Source organism: Phyllopteryx taeniolatus, chromosome 12 (assembly GCF_024500385.1).
Source record: "Phyllopteryx taeniolatus isolate TA_2022b chromosome 12, UOR_Ptae_1.2, whole genome shotgun sequence".
Classification (NCBI taxonomy): Eukaryota; Metazoa; Chordata; class Actinopteri; order Syngnathiformes; family Syngnathidae; genus Phyllopteryx; species Phyllopteryx taeniolatus.
In genome coordinates this window covers 2,493,565-2,511,071 of record NC_084513.1, presented here as the reverse complement: position 1 = coordinate 2,511,071, position 17,507 = coordinate 2,493,565, and the positions used below count along the sequence as shown (strand labels likewise).

At 42.6% G+C, this 17,507-nt stretch overlaps 1 protein-coding gene and 1 long non-coding RNA gene across 2 annotated transcripts in view; one reads left to right on the top strand and one right to left on the bottom strand.

The window, feature by feature from the left end:
- plcl1 (phospholipase C like 1) overlaps positions 1 to 17,507 on the bottom strand; it is a 104,939-nt gene that overhangs the window by 69,434 nt on the left and 17,998 nt on the right. The window lies entirely within an intron of this gene.
- Positions 816 to 3,559, top strand: LOC133486691 (uncharacterized). The gene is made up of 3 exons (XR_009791105.1): positions 816 to 956; positions 1,090 to 1,193; positions 2,880 to 3,559. It is a non-coding gene; the product is annotated as an uncharacterized LOC133486691 (long non-coding RNA).

Below are 17,507 nucleotides of genomic sequence, written 5' to 3'. Positions count from 1 at the left end.
ACAAATATCACATTGGTTTTGCTCAGTCAGGTCAACATTTTGAACTATGGCCACATTTTTGTATAGGTATTTTCGCTTTAGAGGTTCAAATTCAGGTTTATGCCCTGAATTTTGAACAATGATGACGTAACATTCAATTTCCAGGTACTTACTTTTTTATCCATGCCTACTATTCAATTTACAGTAAGCAAAGTTGGTAATATTTGATTGATAAAACGTGAACAACAAGCATAAAAACCTGACCTGAACGAGAGAAATGGATGTCATTTTTGGATGTAGTGATGCAAAATTTCATTGTTTAGGCATTTTCTTCAATCTTCAATTTGATATAATGTCCTGTTTTTTAATAAAGGAATTGAAATGTTATTAAAATTTTGTTTCATCCGATTCATCAATTAATCAAAAGTAATCATTGACTGATGACTCCATTATTAAAATAATCGTCAGTTACAGCTCTAATATTTGTCTGGGCAGTCTTGCTTACCACAATAAATTCAATTTATGGTTCTGGCTGTGTCAGGTCGCGAATGACCAACCAAAGAGGCGTATTTTTCCTGACAAATCCAATATTACAGGTTCCACTGTACATCAAAGCAATCAAAAAAATTTTTTTTTTTTTAATTGACAGTGTCTATTACAGTCCCAATTAATCTCCTATTGCTTTTTATTTGATTCCTCCACACCTCGGCATCAATCTACTCTCATCTTAATTTCACGCCACGCTCCACTTTAAAAGCTTCTTTTCATTCCATGCTTCCCTCCATTATTCACATTGTAAGCTTTCCTCTCCTCCTTCTCCTCCTGCTGTGTGGCATTCCCAGCTGGATATAGGACGCATGGCGGGCAGTAATGAGAGTGCACAGCATTGTCTGCAGGAGGCATGCATTCACAGGCCATCATGGATCACTGTAACCATGGAAATGACTGCCACCACGGCGTCGCCATGCACAGCTGTGGTACTCTCGATGTCTCGTCCACCACACTAACGGTGGTGACCTGGAAAATACAATAGTATACAACCAGGTCACAGATTGTCATAAAAGCCTCACAGAAAAATGTTATACTTATCACTTGAAATTGCAATTACAGTGGAACCCGTGATCTCTGGTGGGACAAGCCAAAAGTCGCAACAGCATCAACAAATCTCAGGTCGAAGAGCAACATTGCCATGATGATGGTCTACATCACATTTTGTGAGCAAGCTGATTTCCAGCACATAACATCAAATGCTCATGTAATAGATATATGTTTTATATTGCGACAGGGCTCCACAATTAATAGAATTTTAACCGTGATCACGATTTTGGCTGCCACGATTTAATGACCCTGATCGTCGGCAATTTTTTACATTTACAATGCGGGCACTGCTGCACATAGGTGTGGACTCGAGTTAGATGACTTGGACTCAAGTCATGAATTTGATGACTTTAGACTCGACAATATGTTCAAAGACTTGCAACTCGACTTGGAATTGAACAGCAAAGAATCGTGACTTCACTTGGACTTGAACTCACTGACTTGAAAAGACCAAAGCACTGAGAAAATAACACTTTGCAGCTTTCTCTTGCTATAGCTATATGTGGAACTTACTGTTTTACAACAGGAAAATATGATAAGTGACTACATAATGCTGTAGGTCTTAATGACTCTTTATTAGGTCGAAGTGTCTCACACCATAATTGTTAATGTGAAGTTAGTTCTTAAATCAACGTTTGTCATGTTTTTCAACTGTGACCGCTAAATAAGGTATACATTCCAAGAACCATTATTAACATACACAGAAACGACAATGACATTTAACATAACAATAAGGATGTTAATTATTGCAACAACAAAAAATCCACATTACATTGTGGGAATCGCGTGGCTGACGTCACGTCGGCTTGTTTTCGTTAGCATTGGCAGCTAGCTTTTGGATTAAAATATACTGTGCACGCGGCGACGCGGAGTAAATGTCTTTTGCGGAGCCAATCAACGACGTCATTGATCGGATCAGCGAATTATGACATTAAAGCCGATCAGCATAAAACGCTAAATATCGGCCGATAACGATCAGCCCAATCAAATCGGTGTAAAGTCTAGTAACCAGACACTACAATGACACGTTGGGATTTGGAGAGCTCCCTAATGGGGCACCCTACTAGCAGGCTTGTTGGAATACCACCTTGAGTACAACAAAATGAATGTTTATTATCATAACATCAATGGTAATTTCTGTTAACCTGTCTATGGCGTTTCGCATTTGTTGTTAACATTAAGAATTTCGTTAGATGAAATGATATGGTTAAGTTGAACAGTTTGGTGCTTGAATTATACAATGTATAGTTCTTTTCGTTTTATATGTCGGTTTTAGAGTAAACATCAACTGGGAGTGACAAATAAACAGCTTGACGCAAGCCTACTTTGCTTCTTATTTGGATACTGTGCAGGTGAGAAGTTATAACAGGCGCTAAGGAATACTTTAAAAAGTGTGTTTGATTAAATGTGTTTAAAGTGTGTGGGAAGGATACAATTATTAATAGTAGTAACAGATTTTTGTAACATATCTCCCATGATAAATGGGGATTCACTGTAGGCGTACTAAAGATTTACTTGTTTAATTACACACTTGATGGGTGGACAGGCACTACAGAGACCCATCTATTTGTACACAATCATTAAAAAAAAGTAAATTTTCCACAATACGTCCATTTTCAATTACAACCCTAAAATACAAGTCACATATGAAACAACATAGATTTTTGTAAGATTTCTGATTTTCAGGTTAAGAAAAATGTCTTTTGACGGTGCCGATATCTCGTGATGTATCATCCTCCACCACTTGGTTTAGATCTGAGACATTGAAAGTGTTCCTCCACTCATTTTTTTTTTTTCCCCAGAATTGTCACCCCCCCTGCAAGTCATAGGCCCACTCCACATCTTGCCAGATGGCTTCACGATGCACGATGTTTCGATGAGCATAACCGTCCCTCCATACACCCCAAAAAACGCCCGTCAACATGATGTAATCAATGTCACGCTGTCTTCCTTCTACTTGCATGGGCTGGTGACATTTTAACACACAAAGAAAACTATTTTGTATTCTTTTACTATTCCATTGCTTTGAAATGTTTCTCAATGATTTCAAAATATGCTTTAAAGCCATGGTTGAGGAATGTCAAAAGAAAAAGATGTTTTTTTTTTAATCGCAGTGCAAAATGAATTGAAAATGGTAAGCCTCGAAGCTGTGACCTTGAGTTGCCTGTGGGCGGCACTTTCAGCAGCGCCCGGGCAAGTTTGCGCGGGTGTAAAGTCGGAGGACCTCTGGGATCAAGCTGGAGAAATTTAAAACAACTTTTAATAGTTTAGTATGACAATATTGTTGCCAGTGATGCTTTCAGAACAGAAAACACACAAAAAGAAACTCCTCGCTGTCTGAGAAAAAGACTCTCTATACTTCATGATGATTTTATTATTATTTTTTTTTATCTTCATCTATCGTTGAGTGTAGACAACCTTTGATGATAAAAACTGTTTGAGCCGATGATTGAAAGCAAAATCTGTGTGGTTAAATTCACAATCAAACTATGAATCATGCCGGTACAACGTAAATAAATCCAATGCAAGCTTTGCTGAAATACGCTGTTTTTTTTTCCTTGCTACACATAGGAAAAAGGTTACTTATATCCATTTTTACCTAAACCTAAACAAAAAGTTAAAAGCTTTTGGGTGAAATTTCAGGATGGACCTAAAATGCTGCATAACCTTTGCAGGTGAGCTTTATTTGATCTTCTCTAAACTTTTTAATGCACATTTCCAGCTGTTTAATGTTTCAGTACTTTCTGCACAACTTGCTGTTCTCTAACAAAACTCACAACAGGTGTTTGATCCATGAAAATGTCCAGGAAAGTCCACTTCTATTCCTTTCTGTGACTCTTCCAGTCTCTCTGAATCACTGCTGATTGCACTCTGTGACACTCTAAGCTCAGTGGCAGAGAACATCCTGTTTAATGCCTCGCAATAGTGAGGTACTGTTGATCAATTGTTTGGTGTCAGGCTGTGAGATGTTTTTCGTTCTTCTTTAAAAAAAAAAAAAAAGATTAATTTGACACTTCTAAATGGTTATCATGAACAACGCCGATTTATCATAATAGATATGTGTCCCACCCATTCCATGCATGCCAGATAAGACCGGACCGCTCTCATCAGCTGAAAGCTAATAACATATTGGCTAATAAACGAATATTAACACATCCACCATGGAGACACAGCGTGCTAACGAGCTTATGAGGGGGGGACGTGTCACCTTGGCCTTTCTCCGGTTGCACAGACCGTTATCGACTTTAATAAGACGTCTAGACGAAGACATCCCGAAGCTTGAAACATGGGGAGGGTGTATAAGACAGGAGGGAAAATATTAATCAGTCGAGTTGCTTCTTTGACATCCAAATTTAAGATGGACAAAACACAGACAATGCTAGCATTTTAAATAAAACAATATAATATAATAGTAGAGCGGCACGGTGAACAACTGGTTAGCACATCTGCCTCACAGTTCCGACCTCCCCTGTGTGGAGTTTGCATTTTTCTCCCCGTACCTGCATGGGTTTTCTTCGGGTACTCCGGTTTCCTCCAACATCCCAAAAACACGCATGCAAGGTGAATTGAAAACCGGAGGTATGAATGTGCGCGCAAATAGTTGTTTGTCTATATGACCTCTGCAACTGACTGGCAACCAGTTCAGGGTGTACCCCGCCTCCTGTCCTGAGTCAGCTGGGATAGGCTCCAGAACACCAGCCACACTAGTGAGGATAAGCGATACAGCAAATGGAAGGATGGAATATAATAGTTGACTGAAATGTCAAACAAACAAATGAAGTGAGGATGCAAGAGTTGCTGCTTGGAGGCATACTACTGTCTACCCTGGAAGACCTTCCTTTAAGGATGCTCCACAGGTTCTCAATAAGGTTGAGGTCAGGGGATAAACTATGGCCAAAAAGTTCAAGCGTTGGTTTTATCGGGCCAACACATTTTCCCACGTTTGAGACATCATTATGAGGAATTTCTTGAAATGTCCAGTGTTTTCATTCCTTACGTAAGTGTTGGATTTATCTTACCCAACAGTAAGGCTGTGAGCTTAGTATAAAGTATCTCCGAGAATAAAATCTTGGTAGATGTGTTATCCAGTAAAAGCCCAAAACATAAAAACCACAAATATTCATAAGACTTAAAAAAAAAAAAATAATTGCATCATATTTTGTCATGGCCCTCAGAGGACTTTGAAGATGAAAAAAAAGTTCCCAAACAAGGATGGATGGGAACCGTATGCTTTCTAGACAGGGGTGACGGGCTGAGCCAGAGATGGAGAGCAGAGCTTTATGTCAGAGGCGCACTAAATAAATCAAGCGGCACTGCAAAGTGTGAGTGAAATGTTTACGATAGGTTGGCATAATGGAGAGACAGAGGGATTGAGGGGAAAGCCCCACTATCTGTCACAGGGTCGAGAAACACTGAAAGATCTCAGATAAGCCAAACAAACCGAATTGTACATCAAATATTCACTCATTAGTCATAAGTTTATTATTAATTATTATTATTATTTTTATATTTTTCTTTAATATCAACACACACTTGGGGGTTACATATCAATGCATCGTGATACAATAAGGATAATAGCAATTTGCTGCATTAAGGTTGATGCAAATCTGCATGTGCGCTTACTGGCATCACATTCAAATCTATGCAGTATTTCAAATGCTAATTAGCTCATTAAGTTCCATCCGTCCATTTTCTACACCGCTTATCCTCACTAGGGTCGCGGGTATGATGGAGCCTATCCCAGCTAACTGCGTTCGACACCCATATAAACAAACAACCACTCGCATTCACATTCACTTCTACAGGCAATTTGGGTTTTCAATTAACCTACCGTGCATGTTTTTGGGATGTGGGAGGAAACCGGAGTACCCGGAGAAAACCCACACAGGCACGGGGAGAACATGCAAACTCCACACAGGCGAGGCAGGATACGAGCCGGGGTCCTCAGAACTGTCAGGCCGATGTGCTAACGAGTCGGCCACTGTTCCACCGCTCATTAAGTTAAAACTACGAATTTCAGAGCCACACAGGGGAATAAAATAAATGCCTCTTTTACTGCCACCTGCTGCCTCATACTTGTAAGAACGCAGGTGGATGACGACAGAATTAGAGTCGATAGAATGGTGAAGTTGGTGAATTACAGAGTAGTAAAAAGAAAATAAAGTGCCTGTGTAGTCCCACGCTAGCTTGTTAGCTTGCGAGCTGGCGAACATCATAAACAGTTAACTTTTCCTGGATCGACACGTGGCACATGGAGCGAGGCTGTGGAGTATTGGACGGACCCAACGCCGGTCCACCAGTCCGCCGGTCCCCGAGCCCACTAGCGGCTAACAAGTACTAGCCTAGTCGTTAGTAGTCGGCCACTTCGCAGTGGAGCCATCCAAATCATGTGAGCCACACGACAGAGATACTGTGGCCCAAATAAGACAAAACACTTTTTTTTGTGTATTGGCTAACTGCGCGATGCTGTGGTAGAAATGGGTTAAGCGCTCATTACTCATAATTGCAGCGAACTGCCACAGACGCCATGCAATACTTACACAATGAGCGAGGGCGAACTCATGCTGCTCCCTGGTTGGTTCAGCGCCACCCACGTTTAACCCCGCCCAGAAAATCCGAACAACTGTGATGGTGAAAAACTCTTTAATGCCATATCTCAACAATTGAGTACTAAAGTGTTCTCAGACTTTGCACGTTTTCCGGACTTACCTTCAAACATACAGTATTGAATGTATTTTTTTTTTAAACACACACACACACGGACACTCAAGAACTGTTACTAATACACAAAATGCAAACAAATTTGTTGTACTGTTCTTTTGGGGCAGGTGATTATGGCATTTGCGTTCATTTCAATGGGGAATATTTATTTTTTACATTTGAGTAAACTGAATCATGAGTTTGGTCACAGGATGATTTATACTCTAAAGTCAAGGTACCACTGTACATAAAAATACAGGTTGTAGACAATGTTTCCCATCTGGCATCCTCTGAACGGTCTGTTACAGTGGTTAGAAACTAGTTTGAGCGTAGCTGCTCTATCTAGTGGAGCAGTTTGCTTTTGCCAAAACAAAACAAAACCAAAGAAAATGCCAATACTACTACTACCATTTGAGCCCATGTTTTCATCTCATGTACAGTTAATGACACACAAAATGCAAACCAAGAATGCTGCCATCTGTTGCCTACTTCTGATAAGAAAACAATATCCTGTCATAAGATATGGTAGCTCGCCCAAAAAAAACAACAACTTGAAATTCCAGGTCACAGACAAACACACAATAGTGATCTAATTAAAACTTTGACCTGTGCTCTAAGCACACAAAAGATTGTGCAACGGCAGCAGACGAACTTCTGTAAATCCAATAATGTACTGGTATACACTATAATATTGATACTGTTAGTGTCTGTTCATTGGATTTAAGGGTATTCTTTAGGCACTGAGAGATTCTGTGATTATCTGCTCTGCTGCCTTGTTATCAGAGTAAAGGAAGACTTGTTTTTACATTATACAGTGTTTCACTTTTGTTACACCTTTGTGATAATGAAGAATACAAAAAAAAACAATGTCAAGACCGCGAAATGTGATTCACGATAAAAACTATTTTCACATTCCACCTACATCATTTGTCACTCAGTGTTCTGTTTTTACATTTTCACGTGAACTGTGTTTAATTTTTTAATTATTATTTTTTTAAACACAAACTTAATGACGCTTTAAAAAAGAACACGACACATAATTCCCGACACAAATTACGTTCACATTACGGACTCGTGTTCAACAGTACATTATAAACCTGTGCCGAGGTTTCATTTAATTCTCACAATTCAGAGTGTGTCATGTTATCAAAAGCATGGTACGAGATGTTCCTGAAAGACGATTATGATGATAATGATGATGTAGTTAGGTCTCATTCACCATAAGCAGACTAGCGAGTGAGCTAATTGTCACACACGAGTGAGTTGTTTTGAGCCGTGTAGTGTACAGTGACCTTCCTAACTCTGCATGGAGCCACCATTTGAATTCATACTAATTAGTCTCCAATGTTCCTACTCACTTAAACATGAGCGCCACAGGATGGTTTGCATGGAAGGCGTCTATCATACATACAACAAATATTATGCTTAAATGAGAATTTAAAAGCCTGCCAATGTGAACACACAGAATGGAAATAAACCCGACCGAGTCACCAGTAATCCAATCAGGAGTTGTCAGATAATCTGGCCGATACGCTGACAGGTCATCAATAAAGTGTTTACGAGTCCCCAGTGTCAAAAGTGCAAGAGGTGAACGGGGACGAAGTAGCTTTAAGAGTCGGCGACAGGATAGAAAGGCACTACTGCTTTAGCCTGAGTGAGACCAACATTGCGGGAGAGTCGACTAATAGAGAAGGATTAATGACAAAACCTATTACACTTCTCTTGACAACACAGTCCCTCTGGGCAACCATTATCCCCATAGGAAATAAAAATCCAGTCACTCCATTCAAGGCTTTAACTGTCGCTATTGTATGAAACCTTCATTAACAATACAAATGTAATAGTAGTGTTACTATTTCAGACTTAAGACTACAACAAAGACAATATCATAAAAGACCACACAAGATTGAACTTCAGTCACTTTTTTTACTGTTAGAACAGCTGCACAGTACAGACTTCCCTAACAATCTTAAACTTTCACATTCAATATTTTCAACAGTCAATGCTAATTAAATTTAGCACTTTCTCTGTAAAATAAAACTGCTCAACAGAACAACCCATAAAGCCAACAGATGTCCATAAATCAGTCATGTGGCTATTATCGTATAAAAATCTAGATAAATGATGGCATTAATGATGGTACATTAATGCCAAAGAAGGCAAAAATGACAAAGATGATATAAAGATGTTCAATGTCAATGTTCTTTGATATGTTCAAAATTATAGCTATACATTGAGTCTCACCTGTTCCAAATCTGAGAAAAACCGATAGATTGTACCACAAGGTGGCGCTTCGACGTCATAGTTAAGGGAAAATGATGTGTTTGAGAGCTACAGTTTACATCATAACACTACATACATATTTACATGATAAATGATATAAAAACTAAAGCTCACTTTGTCAGCATCATTAAACCTGCTAGGCATCAAGAGACACGGAAGGTAGGCACTTTTTCCCCATTTTAATGTATGTGAGTGCTTGCAGTCACCGCTAGCCTATAACTAGTAGACTACGTACCTGTAAATGTGTCCTCAGATTTGACTGGTCGACTGTTTCGCCGTCACAGCACCTTCACTGCCAGCAAACCCTTTTTGCTCTGCGCTAAAATGTTCGGGCCCTTATCTTTTGCCTCTATTAAGTCCATCCATCCATCCATTTTCTGAGCCGCTTCTCCTCACTAGGGTCGCGGGCGTGCTGGAGCCTATCCCAGCTGTCATCGGGCAGGAGGCGGGGTACACCCTGAACTGGTTGCCAGCCAATCGCAGGGCACATAGAAACTAACAACCATTCGCACTCACAGTCATGCCTACGGGCAATTTAGAGTCTCCAATTAATGCATGTTTTTGGGATGTGGGAGGAAACCGGAGTGCCCGGAGAAAACCCACGCAGGCACGGGGAGAACATGCAAACTCCACACAGGCGGGGACGGGGATTGAACCCCGCACCTCAGAACTGTGAGGCTGACGCTCTAACCAGTCGGCCACCGTGCCGCCCCTGTATTAAGTATTTACTCTATTTCCAACCCGTGAATGTCTTGTCATTGTTGCAAACTCGCAGCTGAGTTGTGCTCGAGTGCTAGAGGACTCTGCATCTTTTGCACAATTGTCGAAAAAAAAAAAAATAATGTACCGGCATTACCAGATTACCAGACAACTAGCAACCATTTATTGCTCATTGACTGTTTTTGTTTTTTTTTGTCAATGTTTTTATGTCTCAAAAGTGTTCTCTGTCAATTGACTGTCTGTTGTCGTACTAGAGCGGCTCCAACTACTGGAGACAAATTCCTTGTGTGTTTTTTGGAGATACTTGGCAAATAAAGATGATTCTGATTCTGATTCTGACTGCCAAACGCCATTATTATTATTATGAAGCTAATTGAGTAGCGCGGCACAATGGCACGTGACGAGAGAGAGCCAATCACAAAGCGGCAGAATGGCACATGACCAGAGAGAGCCAATCATAAGTGTCATCTTGAAGGCGGAAGAAAACAACTATTTGATCAATCTGAGCTTTTGCGGCAAATTATTTAAATTTAATGGAAATTGTTATTATCGAAATATTCCAAAAGCAATGCTAAATTAGATACATACTTTACATACTACATAATTTCAGTTAGCCTGTCTATGGCATTTGTCATTATGTTAGCATTAATCTCACAGATTTTTGTTGGATGAAATTATTTGGTTTGGTTGAACATTTTGGTGTTTAAATATATAATCAGGCACATGCACACATAGACATCAAAGGGGGCTCGAGTCCCTATCCTTTTCTCCATCGCAGATGCAAACTATGGACACATCTGTTGTAGGATAATCAATCAAAATCTTCAGGATTACAAAGGAGGAGTCTATTGGAGAGAGTCCAACATATATAAAAATGTCAAATGATATTGAAAAATGTTAGCGGTAAATTACAATTAATGTCAAAGGAGTTCACATGCATGGGAACCATAGCATCTACGAACTTAAATAAATTCACTTACTATCGCTTCAATCTGGATATGAAAAGGGAGGCATCCATTTCTCAAAAGCATTTGTTTGTCTTAAGTGAATGACGCACACTAATTAGGGCACGGCATCTATTAGAGGAACAGCCAATATTTAAGGAAATATGGTAACGCAAAATGTGCAGGGTTCCTGCTTAGCACAATAACGGCTGGACGTTTAATGAAGATTAGTTGCGGACGGCAAACAGTCCCTGACCTGCATGCTAACAGGCTAATTATGCAATGTTTTTAGCACGGTGTTATTTATGTTGGTGCCACATTCAGGTGCGGGGGGGAAAAAATAAGCACAACATAGTTGAAGGTGTGGTTCAAAACTAGTTCTGTCCCATTTATAATTGTACCGGCGTGACTGTAATTAAATACAGACTAAGCTCGCTCTTGTCACCAAACGTGCTCTCACACAGCTAAATGATGTCACAGGTTCAATGAACTTAAGTGAAATATATGCCTTTTATGACATACAAATGCTGACAACGGAACCATCACGCGTGTCATCTGCATGTCACACAAGTGTCACTTTAACGTTTGGCTTTTTGCAACACTATTTCTATAAGGAGAGAAGAAGAAAAGGAAAAATATCCACCAAAAGTTAGCAGTGTCCAGATATTGTTGTTAGGCATAAGCAAGTGTATCTAGATGGTGATAATTGGAGATGATTACCACCAGCCATGTGAATGACAGTCAATTTTATTTTGGTAGCTTTCTACAGTGTTACCTTGACTTACGAGAGTAATTTGTTTGTTGTTAATTTGTTAATTTGTTGTTTGTTAATGTGTTGTTAATTTGTTACTTTACTCGCATATCAGTTCTAATTTCCCTATTGAAATTAATTGAAATGCCTTACCAGCCCCGCCCCCAAAAGTGGTGGAAGAGGACTGGCAAACTTGTGAGTGGGTGGATGTTATGCAAATTTGCCAGCGTGTGATGACACAATTCATAAAATTCAGAGCGTCCCGCTCACAGACCAATACAACACATTTACTCGGTTGTTCACGTTCTGGTGGGCAGGCACCCCAGGGACCAACTATTTATATGCAAGGCATTAAATCAACATTTTCCACAATAAATTGGTCTGTGCTATTTCTGATGCAAAAGAGCACTGTGAGTAAACATTAAGATTTCTACGTTAGATTCTTGCACTCGGTGCTAACTCGCCAACCTCCAAATGCTTACATGTGCGTTATGGTGATTGAATTCTTTACATTCTTGTGCAACAGTTGTGTGATTTCTGATCCCTTCTCGTTTGTCAAGTTTGTTTTTTTTTATTTTTTTATTTGTTATATTCAAATATTCATATTAGTTAGTAGGGCGGCACAGTGGACGACTGGTTAGCGCATCTGTCTCACAGTTCTTTGGACCCGGGTTCAAATCCGGCCTTGCCTGTGTGGAGTGTGTATGTTCTCCCCGCCCCTGTGTGGGTTTTCTCCGGATACTCCGGTTTAATCTCAGAGTTCGGAAAATGTGTGTGTGTGTGTGTATATATGTGTGTGTGTGCGCGCGTGTGCGAGTGTGCATAGTCTACATCCCACGTGTCCCGCGTGTCCTCGAGTGAACACGTCGTTGAGCAGTCTTTACCGTACCGAGTTCGTTAGCTCACACAAGCACACAGACACACACGCACACATACACACAATGCAGGTGCTAAAATATAAATATTTTGATCGCTCATATTCCCTGTTGTGTTGCTTTAATGACCCTTTCGCCAGCAGTCATTTTGAGATTTAAAAAAAAAAAACATCTAAAAATTAAAAAATAAATAATTACAATAATCAACAATTTCCATTGGATTCTAAACTAAATTAATAGTAATAATAATGAAATAAAGATAATGCATCATGACATGTCATAGCAACTCCCAGACACCATTCAAATATACAGTGAACCACATTATTCATGTGAGATTCGCCCTGCATCATATATAGTGAAAATCTACACATAATTGACGATACCCCAAAATGTTTATATTTGCCTACACATACCACAAGATGGCAGCACAGCACTGCCTTGTCTAAATAAAGCTCTTCAACTCACTTCAGCATAGTTCCTTGGCTCCAAGATGAGTAATACTTTTACTGCTTTGGCCTGAGCTTAAAAATAGCAAAAGTATATATTTTTATTATTTATTATATTATATAAAAATTTCAGCGAATAACACAGGTAAGTTCCAAGAAACTTATTATTATATATCGCGATTATGCGAGGGTTTATTGTACCCTCTAGACCAGGGATCCCCAACCACTGATCATCTGGTACTGGGCTACAAAGAAAGAATAACCTTGTTTCGTAGTCATTTTAGTCTATTTATATGGAGAAAAAAAAAAGACCAATTCATCCTTCTCCACAGGACCTGTGATTCAGCAATGCATCAGTGGCACAAGCTAACCCTTGTAACATTGACCCAAAAAGTAAATTTCACGGGAGAGTTCCTTTGGAAAGGCGGAACTATTTGGCAGCAACCACAGGGCATCACAGTGGAATAATTGTTAGCACCTCTGCCTCACGGTCGAAAGGTTCTGCGTTAGACTCTCGGCTCAGGCTCTCCGGGTTGCATTTCTCCCCGTGCTTGTGTGGCTTTTCTCAGAGTACTCATGCTTCCTCCCACATGCCAGAAATATGCACGATAGCTTCATTGAAGACTCTAAATTGTCCATTGACGTGGGTGTGAGTGCGAACGGTTGTGAATGGCTCCAATGACTCCAGGGTGTACCCGTCCTCTCGCCCAAAGTCAGCTGGGAGAGGATCCAACTCACCCATGAGGACAAGTGCTTTACAAACTGGATGGATGGATGGATGATGATGTGTGCCACATTGAAGTGTGCTGCTCTATTCATTGTGATTGCACAAGGCAGAGCAAATATCTCCTCTTCCTCTCCCACTGAATCTAAACAGTTGCTAAGGACCAGTTGCTGTTTGTGTATACAGAAAGGGGGGAGAGAGTGGAATGCAGGAATTCCATTAGTTCATCAGGGAAGGAAACATCCGATCTGCTTTGTCAGAACTTCATTCACATGACCTCCAACTCCGCAAATAAAAAAAATGTTCATGCACATTTTGACCAGGAAGAACTTGACCCATCATGCAGAGATATATTGTAATAAATGCAGCTTTGTAAGAATACGACACACTCGATTGCTCCTTTACTTTCTTGTTTTATATTCACGGCCTAGATTATGACTGGTTAATTGGTCGATGACTAGTTAGTGATAGACTATGAACTTTGTTGAAAAAAAAGTACACCGTGTATACAGGGAGTTACTTTGATAACAAGACCCGCATGGTGACACATGAGTTTTAACGCTCTGGATACAAATCTGAATGGTTACATTCCTACATGGAATTCCATCTGATATAGTCTCTGACAGGGGCCCCCAATTCACCTCGCAGGTTTGGAGAGTGTTTTGCACAGCGCTTGGTATAGGTGTTAGTCTATCCTCTGGCTATCATCCTCAGACTAACGGGCAATGTGAGCGCACCAATCAACAGCTGGAGACGGCGCTCCGTTGTCATGTGTGTGTGTTCCGGGTTTTGTCTTCCCCCCTGTTTCACACACACCTGCTCATGTGAGCATCTTCATCACCTGTGCCTCGTTCACCCTAATTACCCCTTGTATATAACCTCGTGTCTCATTTCCTCTCGTTGCCAGTTCGTTGTACCTTGTCGTCGCGTTCCAGCATTCCTTGTTTCCACGTCATAGATTCACAGTAAGACCTGACCCTGTTCCGATTATTGACCTTGTCTCTTTGCCTCATGTTTTTGGATACTGTTGCCTCTTTTGGATTGCCTGCCTGTGTACCGACCTATGCCCGTCTATTAAACCTCTCTTTTTGGAAACTGTCAAGTTGTTTTGGAGTCGTGCATTTTTGGGTCCTATCCTCTGTTCCGTTCATGACAGAACGAACTGGCCAGAACATGGACCCAGCAGACTCAGACCCGGTGCGCAAAGCCCTTCAAGCGCAGGGTCAACGCCTCGCGAAGCAGGATGAGCAGATTGCCGCCCTCCACCTTCATCTAGAGGGACTGTCAAGTTATCAGGACAATATGATGAGACAGGTGGCCTCGCAGTTTGAACTTCTTATGAAATTTTTTCAAGAGAAGGAACCAGTTGGCACCACACCCAGTACCGCCACGGTACTTCCATGTGAAGTAGTCACCATGCAGCCACCTGCCACCTCCGCTGCTGTCTGCCCACAGCTCTCTCGACCGGAGAGGTTCTCTGGAGAATCTGGGAACATTAAGCCGTTCATCACGCAGTGCGAACTCCACTTTGAACTGCAGGGAGCCGCCTTCCCCACCGAGCGGGCAAAGATCGCATTCGTCATTTCCCACCTGACTGGTCGTGCGGAGGCGTGGGCTACTGCTGAATGGAGCCGCAATTCCGCCGCGTGTCATTCATGGGCTTTTTTCGTCAAGACTATGGAGCAAATTTTTCAATTTTCCACTCCTGATCGTGAGGCAGCTCGCTCCCTTGTCACCTTACAACAAGGCAAGCGCAGGGTGTCAGATTACGCGATTGAGTTTCGCATTCTAGCAGCTGAGACTCATTGGAATAATCGGGCGCTACTTGATGCCTTTTTTCAAGGACTATCCCCCGCCGTCAAGGATCATTTAGTCCCGCTAGACCTGCCACCCGACTTGGACACTCTCATCGCTCTCGCCCTCAAGATCGACAGAAGGCTTTTGGATCGCGAGCTGGAAGGAGATCGGCGGAAGGATGCTTCACCGCGCACTTGGAGGACGAGCCTCGGTGGCAAGCCAAACCAAGGCAGATTCCCTGCTGCCAGTCTCAATCCACTGGCTAGCGTCACCACGGATGAGCCCATGCAACGGGGCAGGTTCCGTCTCTCCTCTGAGGAACGTCAACGCCGGCTGAGGGAAGGGCGGTGCTTCTACTGCGGTCAGTTGGGTCATTCCGTAGACTTTGTTACAGGATTACCGGCCTCTAAAGGCAATACCACCATTCTTACAGTTGTTGACAGGTTCTCTAAGATGGCGCACTTCATTGCACTTCCAAAACTCCCCTCAGCTAAAGACACTGCCGAGCTAATGATTAATCAGGTTTTTAAGTTCCATGGTTTCCCCAAGAATGTGGTGTCTGATAGGGGTCCCCAATTCATTTCGCAATTTTGGAAGGAGTTTTGTAAACTCATAGGTGCTACCGTCAGTCTGTCATCCGGGTTTCATCCTGAAACCAACGGCCAAACCGAGAGGCTGAACCAGGACCTGGAGACGGGGCTCCGATGTCTCGCTTCACAGGAGCCGCGATCCTGGTCTCAGAAACTGGTTTGGGTCGAATTCTCCCACAATTCCCTCCCCTCTGCATCCACTGGTCTATCGCCTTTTCACGTTGTGCATGGTTACCAACCATCTCTGTTTCCTGCCATAGCCCCAGAATCCACAGTTCCAGCAGCATTAACCTTGGTGAGACGCTGCAGGAGGACCTGGGAGCGAGCCCGCCAGATGCTGCTGCGCCAGGGACGGTCCTACAAAGCCGCTGCTGACCGTCGGAGGACACCGGCCCCGAACTACAAAGTGGGTCAGCGAGTTTGGCTTTCGACCAAACATATTCCACTCCGGGTGGAGTCCAAGAAGCTCGCTCCCAGGTTCGTTGGGCCCTTCCCCATCACAAAAATAATCAACCCTGTCACCGTGAAGCTGAGGCTCCCAAGGTCTATGCGGGTCCACCCTACTTTTCACGTCAGCCTACTCAAGCCAGCCCGGGAGTCCCCTCTGGTCCCGCCTTCCAGGCCCCCTCCTCCCCCCCGGTTTGTGGATGGGGGCCCTGTCTTCTCTGTGAAGCGGCTGTTGTCATCTCGTCGGAGGGGCAGGGGGTTTCAATATCTGGTGGACTGGGAGGGCTATGGGCCTGAGGAGCGTTCCTGGGTACCGTCTGCGTTTATCGTGGATGATTCGCTCATTCGGGACTTCCACGTTGCGCATCCAGGGGCCCCAGGGCCGTCTGGGGCCGGCCGTTAAGGGGGGGGTACTGTCATGTGTGTGTGTTCCGGGTTTTGTCTTCCCCCCTGTTTCACACACACCTGCTCATGTGAGCATCTTCATCACCTGTGCCTCGTTCACCCTAATTACCCCTTGTATATAACCTCGTGTCTCATTTCCTCTCGTTGCCAGTTCGTTGTACCTTGTCGTCGCGTTCCAGCATTCCTTGTTTCCACGTCATAGATTCACAGTAAGACCTGACCCTGTTCCGATTATTGACCTTGTCTCTTTGCCTCATGTTTTTGGATACTGTTGCCTCTTTTGGATTGCCTGCCTGTGTACCGACCTATGCCCGTCTATTAAACCTCTCTTTTTGGAAACTGTCAAGTTGTTTTGGAGTCGTGCATTTTTGGGTCCTATCCTCTGTTCCGTTCATGACATCCGTTGCATATCCCAGTCTCGTCCCGCTTCATGGAGCACCCACCTTGCCTGGGTTGAGTATGCCCATAATTTGCTGCCCAGCACCTCCTTGACCATGTCCCCTTGTCAATGCTCCTTAGGCTACCAACATCCACTGTTCCCATCGTAGGAGCAGGAGCTTGCAGTTCCTTCAGTGCAGGCCCACATACGCCAGTGCTCCAAGGTCTAGAAGCAGGCCCGTGCCGCCCTTCTCCGGTCCTCTGCCATGTCTCAGGTACAAGCCAACCGTCGCCGCATCCCTGCGCCCGCATACACGGTTGGTCAGAAAGTCTGGATCAGTACGAAGCATCTATCACTCAAGGTTGAATC